General features: G+C 38.5%; 1 long non-coding RNA gene across 2 annotated transcripts; it reads right to left on the minus strand.

Annotated features, from left to right (window-relative positions):
* Positions 1 to 513: 513 nt before the first annotated feature.
* LOC108446030 lies at positions 514 to 16791 on the minus strand. 2 transcript variants are annotated; one of them, XR_001861134.1, is made up of 5 exons: positions 16502 to 16791; positions 14641 to 14776; positions 7264 to 8620; positions 5881 to 7166; positions 514 to 887 (listed from the first exon to the last, which is right to left on the minus strand). It is a non-coding gene; the product is annotated as an uncharacterized LOC108446030 (long non-coding RNA). The 2 variants fall into 2 exon arrangements; XR_001861133.1 differs by having other exon boundaries at positions 5881 to 8620.
* Between the last annotated feature and the right edge of the window lie 1353 nt (positions 16792 to 18144).

An 18144-nucleotide genomic window follows, 5' to 3' on the forward strand; every position in this document is an offset into this window, starting at 1 on the left:
AAAAGGGAAAATACTCCTTCCTTCAGTGGAAAAAGAGCTGGAGAACTGTTTTTGTACTTTTTTCTTGGATTCAGCTGCAAGTGTCCAGTTCTCAGTGGCACTCATCAGATTGCTTGCTGTTCTTTAAACTGACACTGTCACTGTCACTGAGGTGACAGGTTTGACTTAAGTCCATCCATGAGTTTCTTCTCCTTCTGCAGGTCTAATGTCTGGTTTCTTAGCACATCTCTTACTCCTTCAGATGTACTCTCTTGTGCACAGAGCATTTAAGCTATGCCTTGGTAAATGTCTGGGGCTTAAATTTTGTACCTCAAGGTATTTATTTGGTTTACACTGACTTTCATTTTCTTGGACTGCCATTAATTTAAAGTTCTGTATCTTTGCTTAAACATGAAATGTATTAATCAGTGTTATGGTAGGTTGAGTTCTACTTTATTACACTTAGGTGGAGCTGGCAAAATCACATGGTTATATTGATTTGAGCTGAAGTTGGGGTTCAGTTTTGACGGCATATGCAGCCAAGGCTCAGCATTTGGCCTTTGGTCAGAATGTGTATTAGGTTTTGCTTTTCTCTAGAAATAGAGGTTATGTCAAAAACATCGCCTATTTGAAACTTGTTTACTTTTGCTTGTCTAAAATGAGTTGTCTGTTCCCATCATCTGACCCCACATGAAAGTCACAGAGCTGACTTCTAACTTTGCCAGCTGTAGTTCTCCCAGATTGCCAGTACTTTTGCATCAATGATGAGGACAGGTCACATCATCTTGTTGACACAAAGATAAGCCTTTGCAATGCAGCCCAGGGATGATACAGGTGACACTGTCTGTCTGTTTCACAAACAGAAGTATAACGTCAGTTCTTGTTGGAAATTCCCCCTGGTCAGGCACCTAATGAAAAACAGTGGTTTAGTTGTTTAGATGGTACTTAGTTATGTTTATACAGGAACTGTTAAACTAATTTAGCAATAACATATTTAAAACTACCACTTTGCACAGTGGAACCAAAAAGCTGAAAACAGCTAAAACTAATGTTAGTTTGAATGGCCCCAACAGAGCTGGCCAAATTTTTTTAGCACTTATTTTAGTGTCATTCCCACAGAGTGCACAGAAAGTTGAAGGTGAGACAGAGTTTTCTCGTTCTGGTTCCAGTCAAAGGCACAGCAAGGAATTTCCTGTACTGGGAGCTTATATTGTCTGAAGATAAAACCAGAAAAAGTTGTAGGGGAAAAGAAGAACTACTACACAGTTGTTGAGATTAAAAACCTCAGGCAAAGAAAGAATGATTTGTTCAAAGTTACCAGAGGTTGTGGTGTTCTGAGGACCTTCACTCACTGCTTCTGGATGAAGCACCAGAATATTTTTCTACTCAAGTTTTGCTCCTTGGAGTAACATTTAAGAGTGTGCATGGCAGAGTACAAATACACACAAAAACAAACCAAAGTAGTTCAGATAAACTTGTGGTTTATATCTACTCTTTGTGTGTCTATGTCTCCCATATGCAGGTGAAAACAGCTGTCCAGAACAGTAACCTAAATCTACTTTTTAAGTAGTTCTAGAAGCAGAATTGGACAGACATGAGGAAGAAAGGAATCACAGTTACTGGCAAAAAGAGACTATGAGGGTTTGGATGAAGTTCTGAGACATCCTTACTCATCTGACCACAGTTACTGCTGGGCTGAAAGCACCACAGAATAGGGCTATGTAAAATACTCTGCTGCTTGTGACACAGTCCATGTTGTACTGATAAAAGGTATGCATTTCTGGAGATATTTTGTGTTATTTACTATGAATTTTTAAGGCTCTTTTACTGAATTTAGCAGTTTGCTTGTGATGTTAGAATAGTCCTTTCCTGTAGCAACCTTGAAGTCAAATTTTGGAATCAGCTGAATTCCAAAAAACCATGGGGAAAATTGAATTTGAAATAATGTGGATGCTTATATGTAAGTATTTAGATATGTATGTACAAGACTTAGGTGCATATAAAGTAGAAAGCAAGGATGGTAAGGCATTATCATTTAAGGAGCTAGGGCTCAAAGAGGCTTCCTTCTATATATGGGGGAAATTTTCTTTCTGCATTCTTAAGAAGTTTTGTGGGGTTGATCTCTTTTTTTGGTCTTGGCACACTACTTGTGCGGGCCCTACCAAAGTGATGGCTGCATACCTTCAGGCAAAGTTCTCATTGTCATTTGGTAGGATCATTTCCCTGATGTTCCTCTGAAGGCATTTAAAACAGTTCTCCTTTATAAGATTAGTTGGTTTAAGTTTGTGTAAAAAAGAGTTTAAAAGTGAAAGACAAAACTGCTGCTGAAGTCTTCTACTCAAAGGTCTCCTCTTCATGCACTACTCCCAAAATCTTGTGCATATGAAGTCTGAAAATGGCAACTGATTTATTTTTGCAAGAACTGAGACAATAATCGGAGAAATGTAGGCTTTAAGGTCATGATAAAAGCCTGTGGAACACTATAAAATAGCAGTTACTACTGAAAGCTTGATAGTTAGGTTGTGAAGAGATCCATTGGCATCTCTGTTGAGAGGCTGATGACACCAGCACCTTTCTTAAGAAATGTGAGGAAACACCTCCCTAACTAGGACAGATTCTGGGAACAGAATGCCAGACTGTCTGAGTCATATTCTCTCCAATGGTTTAAAAGTCTAAAAGAACATGAAGTGCAAGAAGATCTGTTCTGTGTCAAGTAATGGAGGAGCACCTGAACAGGTGAAAATTTTTGATAAAAAGGTGGGCCTCTTTCAGAATTTACACAGTGAGGAGCGTGGCAAAAGTACTGGCCACCCAGAGAACAAAATCTCACACAACTTTTTGTCAAAATGCTGCATTGGACATGAACATTTATGAGTATCTTACTATTCTCCTTTTGCTGCTTCCCTCATCTTTTCACTGTCTTTCTCTCTTTTGAAAAACAATCATCTTGATATTTCTATCGATTCAATTATTTCACATTTATTTGACATGTGAGATTATCCAGAAACATTAAATTAGATAAATGGTCTCATACCAGAGAGAAAATTCAAATGATAGTGTAGCCATAGGCCCTTTATTCCTGGTATATTATTATATGGTAGAATATAATATTAGGGCTGACTCTGCCTCACTTGCTATATGACCATTCAAAAAGTCCACCTCTGAAATGGAAACACTTCCAAGTATTTTGGCCCATGTAAATGCCAAGCTGTTTCCATGTATTTGAAAGACAAAGTCCAGCCTGTTTGTCCTGCAATATTCAGGTAAGTGTTTTCATAGAATCATAGAATAATCAAGATTGGGAGGGACCTTTAAGGTCATCAAGTCCAACCATCAACCCAGCACTGCCCTAAACCATTAAACCACATCACCCAGTGCCAGAACCAGATGTTTTCTGAACACCTGCAGGGATGGTGACTCCACCACATTCCTGGGCAACCTATTGCAGTGTCTGACTACCCTAACAGTGACAATTCTTTTCTTGTATCTAATCTGAATCTCCCCTGTGTCAGCTTACGGCCATTCCCTCTTGTTCTCTCACTGCAGGCACAGTAGGAGAAACTGGCCCCCTACTCACCACAATCTCCTTTCAGGGAGTTACAGACAGTGATGAGACGACCCCCCCCGAGCCTTCTCCAGGCTCCTCTTTTAAAAGGAGAAATTCAAAAATGAAAGCTCAAAATATCAGAAAAAGTAGAAGTGGCAGTTGTCTCATGGAAACTTTGCACCATTTCTTTTAGTAGACAATTATGTGTAAATACTGCTTAAAAATGTGAAATAACATTTTGTCAGAAGATGTAAAACCTAAAATACCTGCCTATTTGTTTTTTTCTGGTTTTTATTCCTTGTATAGAAAACAAGGGCTCATTACTTAACAAGATCCATCTCTTCAACTTTTCTTTTTTTTTCTACTGTAGAATTTTTAAATATAGGAACATCCAGCAATTTTAGTTTTGTTCTTCTTTCATTGAAATGATGTGGGAGGAAAAAAAAAACACCTAACAGAAACTAACAACCTCTTTGTTAGATGGCATGCTGATGAGGATGGCAGAAATATCTACCCTGAGTTCAGGGGTCAGAGTTGGACTGTAGCAATAAGCACAAGGAAAGAACTGGGGAAAAAATTTTTTTTTCTTTCTTGCCTGGCTTTCTGAAACTCAGTAATCTTTCAACAAAAGACTCTTTAGATTTGCAGTTATTTGGGATTGAGGAAGAGGTATTCAATTTCACTGTCAGCTCCTTCCAGCCAAAGCTATAATTCAGCAGCTTCCACCAGCATGCAGAAAAAGAGTTGTCAATCAGCAGTTAAATACTGACATGAATAGTGCCTTTGTCGATATTTCTGTTCTGCCTTTGAAAGCTCACAACCCAAAACAAAAAATCTTTTGACAATGTGCGAAAAACAAAACTGAAATGCTTCAACAACCTTTGGCAGCTAGAAAGCTGCCCATATAAAGTCTTAAAAATTGAATGGTCTTTGTCAGGTGGAGGAAAGCTTGTGTCCTGAGATTTGACCATCAGTAGTTCAGCAGTGCAGCTGTGTGTCTTATAAAAGCATTTCTTAGATGTGTCACTGTGTTGGTTGCATTTTTATTCACAGTCACAAAACATTTGCAGTCATCATTGTATTCATCTTGAGTGAGTTTCCCTTTTAAAGGCATTAGCAAGACACTGAGTTTCCAGATCTTCAGCCAGATTTGATACATTCTAAGTTCTGCCAAATAAGTCCCCAAGCTGGGTGATTTCCTTACCTGGAAGAATAAAGATCTGAGTTTGTGTTGTTTCCTTTTAAAATTCTGAATGTTCTTGGTGTCACAGACTCAGGCTGACTCTTTGGTAGCACCAGCAGAAAGCATTAGGTAAGCCAGACTTAGATAAAGTATTTTTTTGTGTAACGTCCTAATTCAATTAAGTTATGTAAGCATATTTCTGACTTTAAATACATGGATAATTTGAATTATTCAAGTGAAATGCTGGCCAGCTTCTGAGATGTTTTGCTTGTTCTCCATGAGTGGCTGCACTGTCAGCAAAGCCTTTCTGAGTGTGAAGTGCAGAGAGCGGGGATGGAGGCAAAGAAAGAGAAGAAGTTTTCATAAGAGGCAGTAGGAAAACAAGAGCTTCACACACACAAAGAATATACTTTTCATACACATAAATTTATAATCATCTATATTGGATAGTGTCAAGGACAGGTATTGCAGAAAATATTGCAGGCAGTGACTAACTAAAGAGCATTGGGACAGAAGTGGAGCAGTTATCTTGAGTTGCACAACCACACTTGCAAAACTGAATATTCAGACTTGTTTAGATTAAAGGGCACATAGGCCAAAGCTGCCAATTTATCTACTGCTTTTATTCTCAGTTGTCTTGGATTTTAACTTTCACCAGTGATGGCAGGAAAATTATTACTACCTATGTAATATCTAGCAGACTCAAAAGCAGCACCACTGCTCAGTCTGCTCAGAAGTGGCTGGGAGTCCAAATTTTCTCTACAAAATTAAGCCCAAGACTTTGTGTTCTAGTTCTTTGTGGGAAAGGTGTTTCGGTTTTGGTTTTTTTTACAGGATAAACTGCTTCGTGCTCACATACAACAATTTGGAGTTGGTTTTTTTCAGTCATCTGGCATCTTTTGTATACTAGTTAACACCTTTTGGAAGGGCATGTCTATTGTAGAATTGTTATGTTTTCAGCAGTTACCTGTAATTAGATCAATACTTTCCTCTGGATAGTCATTACTCAGATTAACAGCTGAATTAACCTGCATCTTTTATCTGTAGGTCATCCAAGATCAGTTCAGCTGACTGTAACCTTCCACTTAGATTTTTAAATTAACTAGTCCTGGTAAAATTCCGGTTTATGTATACTCAACATAATTTATACTAGAGCAGCCCAGTTGCCTACCTCTAGATGCACATGGTAGGAAGGTCTTCAATTCTCTGATCACTGTAAAAAGAAAGAAATTCGCTGACATGCAAAGCCAGCAGCACTGGAAATGATGGACAGGAACTCTAGGGTCTTTGAAAAATGGGGAATGGGGAACGCATCTAAGTAACTGACGGTGCCAAGGAGCGATCTCTTTTCCCAGCAGAAATTCTCCCAGATTCTTCCAAGTAGATTCTTTTAGAGCATAGGAGTCTTCTAGAAACCTAAAACACACTTGCAAATCTTTAGGTGGAGAATTAGCCTGCAGCTTCTGCTGAGGAGAATATTGCTAGCTAGAATACAGGCTGGGGTAAACCTTCTTAATATTACGAGGTATAACACATGGTCTTAATCTAAAGCAGATCAATGCAGGTTTGCTTAAACAGGAAGAGACAGATGTAAACATTGAGGTAGAAATAATTTCCAAATGCTGCCTGAATTGAGAATATATGCCTATAGATAGATGGAGAGATACATACAGAAACATTTAGCATCCAAAGGCAAGCCTAAATTGTAGGGCTTTGGATAACATTCTGCAGAGCTGTGCTGGATGAATCTGTGGTTTCTCATGGCACCAGCCATCTCCACTCATTTCCAGCCTGTCCTTTCTAATGTAGTAAAATTGGAGGCTTGGAATCAAGAGCAGAAAATACCTGAGTGAATTCTGTTATTTATCCTGGTGTAATATTCTTATGGTGGTAATTAAAAACCTACACTCATATTTTGAATTTGCAGTAAGTGCTTATGGTAAAATACTTTTTTTTTTTCTAGATCTTTATCTAGGATGTGCAGTTATTTTGTCCACTGAAGTAGTGAAGTAACAGTGACTTAAGTCATCTGAGCTTTAATCCTGCCTGCGACTGGAAGCCCAGTGTTTCCTTCCCACGCTTTGCAGTAGCAGAAGAAAAAGCATTAGACAGAAATTACACTTCTGTTTTGGACCAGAGACCATTTCTTCTCTTTGGCTTTGGTTTCTGGGTTTTTTTTCCCCATTTTTAGTTTATTTATGAATTAGTCAACACCTACCAAAGGTGATACTGCAGCTGAAATGGTAATCAATTATATATCAGAAAATCATTGGGCTATGCATGCACTGACAAGTGGGATAAACACAGTAGGAGTGGATCTATGAAATAAAACAATTCATGGGTATTCCACAATACATTAATTTCAGTAGGTTTTACTTTAGATTGATCCTGCTCTGATTCTGTTGCTCATTTAGTGGCTGAAGCACTCCAGAGGCACATCTTCTGGATTGGAATTACCTGCAGGTAATCCAGATAATAAGATTTGAGACCTCTCTGCAGCTGGTAAGTGGGAAAAATGGGGAGGTTTGTTTCAAAGTCGTGCTTCTGGTCTCACCTAAAATGCAGTGTAGAAGGAAGGTTTATCACTCTATGCCGAAGATAAGTCACCAGTTTTCCATACTGCAGTAAGTGCAGTCTGCACATGGTCTTGCAAGTTCTTCCTTTGTTAAAAGTCTTCCTACTGGATTATAGGTAAGCTTGCTTGCTAAAGGATTGTTTCCGAGCTGAAGTAAAACATATCTGGTGTAAAGCATTGTTAATACTCCTCCGAGTCTTTCCAGAGAACAGCTGTTTCTTATTTTCGAGGTGCACTGAAAAGGAGACAAATCTGGCAGAAAAACTCAGAGGGGTGGTAATGGCTTAGAATTTGTGCTCCCTTCTTCAGGCAAGATGTTTGACTCAAAGAACTTGAAACCAGAGCTGGACAAGCTCCCTGAAGCAATACAAATGCCAAAGTGATTGAAATTTTTAAAGAACTGACAAATACATTTTTATCTGGAGAGGAAATTAATAAGCTATAAGCCTTTCCACTGAAGTTTTATACCTCTCAAGTTACATACTTTCATTTTCGGTGTGCCCAAATGACCAACATCACTTTACTTTTCACAAAGCACTAACTTCACAAATCAGAGGACAGATAATAAAAGATTGATTTGAAGTCATTAACGCTATTAATCAGTATGCTTATTTGACAGTAATTCTTCCTGGAATAAATCTGAAACCACTGGTAGCCCCAATATCAGAGCTGGTGAGAGCAATTTCCAGAGGGTAGATGAAGGAGGCCCTGACAGCTGCACTGAACTGTCATGCTGCACATTCCATGGTTTAAACAGTAATTTATTTTGCAATGCCTGCATCATCAATTCTGGGATGTTTGTCCATAATGTTTAATGTTTAAAGAGGTCAATATTTAAAGAGACCTGTTTTCAGCAAATAAAATCTCTATGTTGCTTTAAAGTTAATATGTCACACACTCTGATGGTGATACAGAGCAAGAACTGTCACCCACAAAGTGTCAGTGCCTCTGTTAAGACAGGAAATTATGGTGCCAAGTGAACCACTAGTGAAAAAGACTGTTTAAAACTTCTGGTGCAGTTTCTGAGTATCTTAGTAAAGTTCACCGGAGCTTAAAGGAAAAACTCCATTCGTTAATCCTATTCAAGACGTGCAGGGGAACAAAAAAGTGTGAATAGTACAAAATAGGCTATATAGGATTTGCCAATGTAGAGAAATCTGCTGCTCTACCTTCTTCTGCAAGCCAGCGTGGGAACGAACCAGCATGTGTATTGGCAGGCTGTGGGATATGCTGCTGCTCTGAGCAATGCCTGTAAGAGCTTACACAATATCTTCCTCTAGGATCTCTCCTTTGAAGTAGCACGGTCATGCTTGACATCGAAGTTCCCAAAGGGATGCTGGAATAACCAAAACAGCAAATTTGTGGGTTGTGCTGCCCACAGGGAAGGTGATAGCAATAAAAGCTGGCACTATAGGCATAGAAATCACAGCAAATATGACTGTACGGTAATACAAGCAAAGAAGTAAAGGGCTGCTGGAATCCTTTCATGTGCTGGTGACTGGAGGTTGGCAGAATTTGCCTCTGCTAACCCTGCTCCTTCTAGATCACCCCCTTTGTCTGACAGGGCTTTCTGCTGCTAAGGTCTGTGGCAGCAATGCTGGGAAGCACAACCTGCCCTCCCCCTCCTCCCACACAGAGGAGGAATGCTGCCTTAAACAGCAGACGGGCAAAAAAACTGAGTAAAATGCATAATTATTGAAATCTAGAAGATCCTTATGGACCTGTTAATTGAAACTCTTAGAAAGATTAGTGAGAGGATTTCTGAATTTATAGCATTCATTATGTAAATACAAACATAAAATTTAACCTGATCTGGGGAAATTCACACCTACAAGCAAAAAAACCTCATTCCACTGTTTTGGAAAAGCACCCCTTGAATCTACAATTAGTTTAGTTAAAGCATCAGGTTAAACATTTTGATGTAGTGTATTTTTTGTCCAAACACAAACTAAACCAGAAAAATTCTTTTAATTTTTCTGATTTTTCAGAAGCTGTGGCCATTTGTTTCCAGATAGTCTAGGCAGTTCTGATAATTCTGGGAAAAGGGGAGATACTAAAAATCATACTGTCTCTTGACAAAGAAGTTTGGCATTTTAAGCTGATGTGAAAAGTGAAAATCACATCAGATAAAAGCTTTCCTTGGCCAGAAATACTTTTGTTTGTTTGTTTAAAGGGAGGACAAAATACAGTCTAACACTTCTAAGTACCATTTCTAAAGGAGTGGGGGACGTAGTTTGTTTTGCCAACCTAAGCTTTGTGAGTTAGATCCTCCATAGTCCCTAAAGGCATTAATCATTTCTTGTAAATAGGAAAGAGAAACAAACAAGACTTATAAAATCATCTCAATACTCAGGTCTCTGCACTCTCTCTCCCTCTCTGCGCTCTCTGTCTCCAGACCTAAAAATGCTGTGAAGTCAAGGCAAACTGCCAAGAGTTTCACACCCAGTGCTGAACTGGCATAGACTCAAAGGTTGCTACTTGAATTTGGATGCCAAAACATTAGCACTGCTCTCACTACTGGCTTTTACACATCCTTTTACAGAGCTACATACTTTGCAATGTTTGCCTCTTCTACAAGCTTTCACTGCTTGCTTTTCCAAGTTTTCCTTGAGTGCTAATCTTGCTGCTGGTTAGAGAGCATCTTGCATACTAAAATATTCCTCTTCAGTAGTACTTGTTGATGTATGTCTATCTTCTGCAATGGGAAGCACATGCTTCAAGTGCTGTATGCTCTGTATATCTCACCAGTATCAGTTCAGTGATATTCAAGCCTGCTCTTTGGTCTACATTCACCATTCAGCCATACTGAGTCAACCCCAAAAGGCTCACTGAGAGGCTGCCTCAGTCTAAGCTCCACAGATGTGTGTGGATGGGGACAGACTGCCCCTTCTTAGAGCCCCCAAACACATCCAGACTTTCACTCAGAAATGGACCATGTTAAGGGCAATACCACTCCGTCAGTGCAGAGCATTGACCCTCAGTAACACTGTATGAATAGTCTCAGTGACTGACGACTGCAATTCAAAAAGCCACAGCCCACACCAGCTGGGATCTGTCCCTGATCCCTGGTCACAAGTAATGTCTACCCTCAGAAGATACCCTACAGGTACAGCAAGATGTTTGACCCAGAACTTGCAAGCATACTATTGGGACACCAATCAGCAACTAATAATTCATAAACTTCACTTTAAGCTCAGAAATGTTCCCATTGAACACAGTGGGAGTATTCACATGTTAAATGTGCTGGGATCAGTCACATGAGTGAGGCTATGAGATCTACCTAAAGTCCTTCTCTTTTATAAACATGTACGTGTACCAAAGCATCTGACGAAATGGCAGATTGACACCCTGACAATATGGGATATTATGGCACTTTAATATGAGGCTCTGTTCTCTGGGAAAAGCAAGGACTCAGTCACAGAAAACATTATTTCTTTGTAGATCTCCAAATGGCCACCAGAAGCAACCAAAACAACTGAGCAAATGTCTCCTGGTACCAGGGCAGAGTTAACTCTGGCAACTGGGGGGAAGAACTACTGCAGCCTGCGGGGAAGTATTTAATCTCTGTTCTCCTGTGCAGTTCTCAGCAACACTGTAAAAGGAACACGCACTACAATTAATGATTCACACATTTATAACCCAACCCTCTTGACCTTTGTTAGCCAAAACACCTAAGTAAACCAATCTCTACACTTAAATTTCTTCTAAGAGCTGTGAATATGGCAAATGTTAAAAAAAAGTTGGGCTGGATGATTAACTGGTTTAATTCTTTAAGGTAACACTACGTAAGAATACAGGAACAGTCAGATGGAGTTGAACAGTAACACAAGTGATAACTGCTAAAGACAAAATGTAAAAAGCTATTTTGCTTGTGTAGCATACTTATAATTTTGCAATGATAACAAGTTGTTTGTTTATCTCATCCAAGAAACTGTTTCCTCATTTCATGTTACAGCAAACAGCTGACTAGGTGAAAAGGGTTGATCAGTAATTTTGAGGATTATAACTGCATCATTGAACTGGTTCCAAGTTAATGGTCATTAAAAAATCTGTTATCTTTGCAGTAGTTCGTTGGACAGAACACTATATTTTGACTATTTCCAATTCCTAGGATGGCAGGCACATCCTAAAAGAATATATAAAATATATGCATACTCTTTTTAATCACTACCTGTTTTGGCTTTATCCACACGCTGAAATGAACAAAATCTGAAAGTAAATTTTATGCTTTTGAACAAGAGCAGGTTTTCTGAGTATGTCTCACTGAAGCTCCTACAGCTTGTAGCTAGTGTTTTGTCCTATAGCCGCAATGTATGCTTCCTATTTTGCAGTAACATATGGCATAATGATAATTTAGAAGCCTATTTGTGTCAGGCTAGCAAGGGAAAGCCAAATGAAGAAGCAAAGTTATTAGGAGAAATAGTGCATCTCTCACTCTGAATAACTCAGTGCTCTAGTGCCAGTGAAGAAATTTCTACCCATTTTTAGCATTCTGCTTTAGAGGCCAGAAGTAAATTGGGACCCATAAACACTACTTTAGCTCCACCTATTTTCTGTTACTGCCAGATCAAAGCTTTTAACTGAGTAAACCAATTCATGCTTCTATATTTGAATCAAACATGCTCAACAGTGCACACCCTCCTGATTAAAAAAAGGTGCTTAATCAGCACAAATACATGCCTTGTGTGCAAGAGCCCAGTGTCTCACTGGAAACAGACTGCAGCATTTCACCTGGGGAAAACGGCTGTTGTCCGGATCACCAGGGATTTGGAAGGTTGTTCCTCTGTTACACAGAGAGGCCTATAAGGCAATGACTGTTGGATGACATTGGATCCATATTGGCACAGAAAGGGTCAGAAAATTAATTGTTAGAGAGGTTTAAGGGGGAATGGAAGGATGCTTGTTATGTCACCCTGAAAAGTGCAACATATAAGCAGTGAACATGGGCGCTTGCTCAGCAATTACTCAGGAGTAAAAGGGTATCACTGTGACTTCCCATGTAGAGACACAAGGTAGAAAAGTGTTTGTCTCCCGAGATTTTTCTTACGACAATTTGTTATTGAAAGGAAATAACAATTATTCAAACAACCAAACAAACCCTCCACTCCCAACATTTTAAGTAACCTAACAAAGGTTATCTTTCTCTTCCAAAATCAATTTTTGCTCTTCTCTATTATGGAGTCACTATTTCCTTTGTTCTTCATGCCCAGGACTCACAAAGTAAAGAGGTTCTTCATTTCTGAAGTGAAATAATGCAGACTTAAGGTTAATTTACAAACAAGCTTGCACCTTCCCTCAAGCCAGATGCTCTAAGACACAAAGATCTAGTGTTCTTCACTTTCAGGACTGAGAAGCAAGAAGAAGAAAGGAAAAACTCTCTTAAATTTAACATATGTGTTACTTGTGTATTTCCTTAAATAGAAGGCAAATAATGTAAGCTAAAGCATCTCAAAACCATTTTCTTTGACTTTAATTGGCTGGCAGTTTGAGTTAAGATGCTTAACTAACCTGAGTCTCAGTGTTGTGTCCAATCCATCCCTTCAGTGCTGTAACAAGTGCTTTGTTACTGCAGTGTATACCTACAGGTATTGTGTCCACTGGGTATTTAGGCATAAAACCCGGTCTAAAGGCATCAATGGGAATTTTGCTACTTCCTTTGCAGCAGAGATCTCACTTACAACTTGTTGAATCACTCTTTGGTTTGGGTTTTTTTTTATAACAGGGTGCAAGATGCAATTAGATACTACATATCACATTAGTATTTCTGATGACTCCACTGAAAACCTACAGTTTATGCCTGAGTTCTTCAAACTACATGATATGAGAAAACCTTCATGTTCTGTTTGCAGTATTTTTGCCTTTTGTGAAGCAAACATCTCTTGTTAATCTACCTAAATGGGTCAAAAAAAAGCAAAAAATGAAAGCAGAACAAGGTTTTAAAATTTTGAAAGAAAGCAGTTGCAAAAGCCATATCAGTGGGACAGAAGAGCATTATATAAGGAAAACGAGCAACTAACCCCCAGAGACCTTGCTCTTGATATGTTGGAAGAGTATCTGAATGATACTCTATGGAGGAATTTCAGGAACATAAACGTTAATCTTACATATTCAAATCTGTCTTCCTTGGAAATGTGACTCTTTCTGGAAAAACTGATTTGCATAAGTGAGCCTTGGGATAAGTGACCTTTGGTGTTTTCCCATTAAAGTAAATGATTTTTGGTACCCTGTTTTCTAGCTATACCAAAGATTTCTGCTGTCCAATGGGACAGTGGTTCTTTCTCTCTTTTTGTTGGGGAAGCGGGGGGAATACCTTCTTCAGATTAGAAGTATGTGTATATTATAACACAAATTAAGAGACAGATCTTGAATCATGGCAGTCTATAAAATCACTGCTCCAGGCCACTTAGTTTTGTTAGAAATGAGCAAGGCAGGATCCTTCTTTGCCCAAACTCACAATTTCTGATTGCATCAATTTCCCCATCTTTCATTAATACTTCCATTTTGCAAAAAGCATAAACCTGCTCAGTTTGGCACAGGTGCAAATGACTTAGCAATAGTAATCACAAATGTCCCATCATATAACTGCATTTCCTTCCTATTTTAATCAGTGCGGCAAATTAGCAATAGTATAAATGTGCAATTAAAAAACTTGCTGATATGAAAGCATGCTAGAGAAACCTTCACTTTTGAGATGCCACTACCCTCCAGCTGAATATATCATGTTCAGTGCTATAGTTCTGTGACACACTATCTGGTTCACCTGTTTACTCTTTAAGAAATGTGCTGAGTTGTAACTTTTGTGCCCTATTGAAGAAGCAAATGATGCCTTCATTCGGGTGACCTCTGCAGGAGCAGAGATGATCACGTTGCTGCATTAGAGGTATCATGCATTGATCCAAGGTAAACTTTAGCTATCTCCACACTCAAGATCCTTTTAGACTGGGAGTAGCTGACCTAGCAGTGAAAGAATTAGCTATTTCTAGAGAAAGAAAAAAGGTTGTTTACCCTGCTTGTATTCCTTTATTTTCTTGGACAGATGATTTCAAGACTACAGACTTTCCTCTATGCTCTATGTAACGCTGATAAAACAGAAAAACCTTGTTGAGGACTGTGATCCTGGCTAACTCTTCCCCTCAAGTTACAGCTAATATTCTGACTGTTAGCACAAGGAGGAAAGGCATGTGTGTCCTTTGACATACACAGAAAGTTAAAAATTATCAACAAGTAGCGACAATCTACTGAGACATATCAACACTCTTGAAAAGGAAAAGCGCATATATATGGGGGGAGGAAAAGTAATTTTATAAAATTCCTTTTTTAATTTGTAAAATTAATGTTATGAAAAGTATTACTCACAGTTTCAGGGGCTCTTTTATTGCTTGTCCAAACCCAAAGCTGTTTCAAGAATGCAGTATGTGCATATTTAACATGCTTATTCCAGGAAGGAAACAGAGGTTTTTTTGTTTTCATGTTCTCCCACTTTTTGCAGCATCTAGTATATTAAAAATGTACAAACGCAAAGGGTATCTGTGAATGAAAGATTCTACCTGTTCTGTTTGTCACCAGAACCACATGTATTTTTGTCCAGACCTGCAGACTGCAGTAATGATGATTACTATCATTTTTGCAGATACAGTCCTACAATTTAAAGTCCTCACCAGTTAATGATAATATCAACCCAGAGATATAAATTCTAACCCAGAAATATTAGCAGAATATATACTATAAGCACCTAAATTCCAAGAAAAAAAAGTGCATGGGTTCATTGCAACCTCCTTACAGCTTTAATCTAAAAAGTTCTTTAATACCAACATCAATATTTTGTAGTGTAACTAAAGGTGCAATTTTTAAAGTCTTCTGGAATTAAAATGGTCCACATGTGACTTTCAAAAATGGAAGCAGTACTCTAAACAAAGCCCCTGAATTTCTTTAAATACTTAATTTTCTCTGCAGAGTTTCCTGATATCAGCTTTCAGTTTCATTTAATGCAGAAAAAACTGCTGTCAAAATCCTGTCTGTACTATGGTAAATTATTAAGCAAATTAAAACCATACTATGACATTAATCCAGATCTTGGTTTTTAATTCTGTATACAACTTTAATTTTTACCTACTTGTTACAACATAAAGAGCTTTCAGTCTACCTTATTTTTGTATTGAGAATGTGTCACAGTATCCTAACTAGTAAAAAGATGCTGAAAAATGAACAACTGCAGTTCCTGGCACCAAGAAGATCTACAAGTACTTAGAACTAGGAAACTGACTTTTGTTACTGCCTCTCACTCATCTTCAATACTATCCTAACTTTTCTTCTTCTCTCCATAAGCAAATCTAACTGTTGAAGCAAATCCTTGTTTCCCTACCACAGCCACTTTAAAACTCTCCCCTCTCTGCTTTAAAAATGCCTGTATCACACCAGACCAGGTTTGTCAGATTATCTGTTTACCACTTTTGCTAACAAAACAAATTAATCTTCTGCCCTGAAAGAACCTGTGAGCATCTGGGACAGAAAGTATATTGCAAAATTATCAAGTCACTAGGAGCATCTTTTGAAGGCAGCTGTGGGTATAAAAGTAATTTTACAGACTGGCATAAGGACATCATCTTTCCATGTCTGTGATTAAGTACCAGCCAGCACCAAAGATTTCAATATGTAATTCAAAATACAGCATGGAAATCTCTCTGGTTTCATAGTTCATACTGGTATAAAACTGGTTATCCATTAACCTAGTGATAGCTACCTGTCTTACATGAATGTGATAGGCCCTGCAGACTACACAATACCCCTTATAGAGACAAATAATAAACATTACAAGTTTAGGTGGATTATTTATGCAAATAATTTGAAAATATCTTTAGAAGGGCCAGATGAGATGATAACCCAAGAAATTTCAGGAAGCGGAAACAGAAAATATGACATTGGAACAGAAGCCTTAGGAGAGGGAAAGGGAACAGGTTTCATTGTCCATCAGTATAACTATCTCCCTGTGCCCAGGATCCAGTAAAGAACAGCAGCAACAACAATCAGTCCATAAAAGCCTGGCATCATTCCTGTTCTTTCTTTCAAAAAATATTTCCCCCCGTTGCCCAGTGTCCTCATTCATCACAATCATAAGATTTTATGACAGGACTTGCATTACTGTTTTCTCCTAACACAGTGGCAGACAAGCAGCAGCAGCTGGCTGTAATATCATCTCTAATATGAGCTGTTTCCATACTTCCCCACAGGTGTTTGTCTTCCACATGACTGACAGCTGAATTCTGTTCAAAAAGGGTGATTAAGGCTGCAATAGGTATGAAGCCAAGTTTCCTCTTGGATTCCCTTCTTCTTCCTGCTGTGCCCCATGTGGCTGACAGAGCTTTGCCATTGTGGAACAGAGGTTGCTGGAAGTGAATTCTTCTTAAGCAGACAAGCTTTTGTTCAGTTTTGACTCAGGCTTCCAGCCCAAACTCTTGAGCAATCTGCACTGAGAAAGGTCTCTGTGTCTGCAGTAAGGTTTGGGGGTGGGGTGGTTTGGTTGGGTTTGGTTGGTTGGGTTTTTTTGTTTGTTTTTTGTTTTTTGGGGTTTTTTTGCTTTTTTTTGCTTGTTTGTTCAGTTTTTTGGATTTGTTTTTTGGTGGTTTTTTGTTGTTGTTGGGGGTTTTTGTTTTTTTGTTTGTTTGCTTGGTTTTTTGTTTGTTTTTTGTTCTTTTCTAGAGGCTTCCAGTCAGAGTCAATCTGTGCTACAGAGAACCATTTTCTGAAAGACTGTCTTCTGGGCAGAAGATCTTCATTATCTGCCTTGCACTAGCATATTCTTTGAGATTTACATGAAATTAGGCTTTAGATTTAGATGCAGATGAAATTATTCTTAGGTTTCTATATGTCTATTTCTTTATGTGGACCAACTGCAGAACAAATCAGGGTGGCAAACTGCATTCTTTCACTTCTTGTCTATTAATTAGTTAATTAATTCATCTTTTTACTCTGTACAAATGGGTGAAAAAATGGTGTTTACACATTAAGCTTTTCTTTCTGAAAAAGGAACACATGATTCAACAGTTCATTTTCTGTCACGGCCATAATGTCATCATGTGAAATCCAAGGTTGCTCTGTGTTCTAAAATAGTCACCCATGTTCCACATCCTTTTGTGGACATGTAAGAGGCCAAATAGTCGTGTGGGTTTTACTAATCCTTTTCCACTTCTCTTGTTATGACTTGCAGAATTAAGTATCTGCAATGTCTTTGCACAAGTCTACAAACTGAGACACTCTTTAGAAATACAATTTTTGGGTGCACTCATATCAGTACAATGTTCACAGAGCATTTTGTGTAACTGTTGAAAGAGTATCCCTCTTTCATTTTATTAGTGACAATGGTAGATAACCACTCCTGTCTTTTAGAAGTTATCATCTCTCATCTAAGTTTGAAGCATTTCTAGCCAGCCTTTACCTGACAGCTATTTTTGTTGAATGCTTTGGTGAATCATATAAAAACTGTATGTGCCTTTTGCTGCAATATACACTTTACACTTGCTACTTTTCCAGCTAAAAAGCGAGGAGTGAGGACTAGAAAGGGTTCCCATGTTTCTTCATCTAACTGTAAGTCCCAAAATGCACATTCACCTCTCTCTATCCTGTTCTGCACAAGGCAACTTTACAACAGCTACAAGCTCCTGGGTAGCAGCTTTATTGTTATTATTTTCAATCCCACCTAAGACGCTTGCTTTTCCCCCTTAATCCTGTTTTCCCCATCCTCATTTCACCTCAAGAAATTCCTCTGCCTCTGACTCTTCCTCTCCCTCTCCACACAGCTACATGGGGTTTTTATCCTGAAATCATTTAATGGATGATCTTTGCCTAGACTTAATCTGTTACAGA

Source organism: Corvus brachyrhynchos, unplaced genomic scaffold (genome assembly GCF_000691975.1).
Source record: "Corvus brachyrhynchos isolate BGI_N302 unplaced genomic scaffold, ASM69197v1 scaffold614, whole genome shotgun sequence".
Taxonomy (NCBI): Eukaryota; Metazoa; Chordata; class Aves; order Passeriformes; family Corvidae; genus Corvus; species Corvus brachyrhynchos.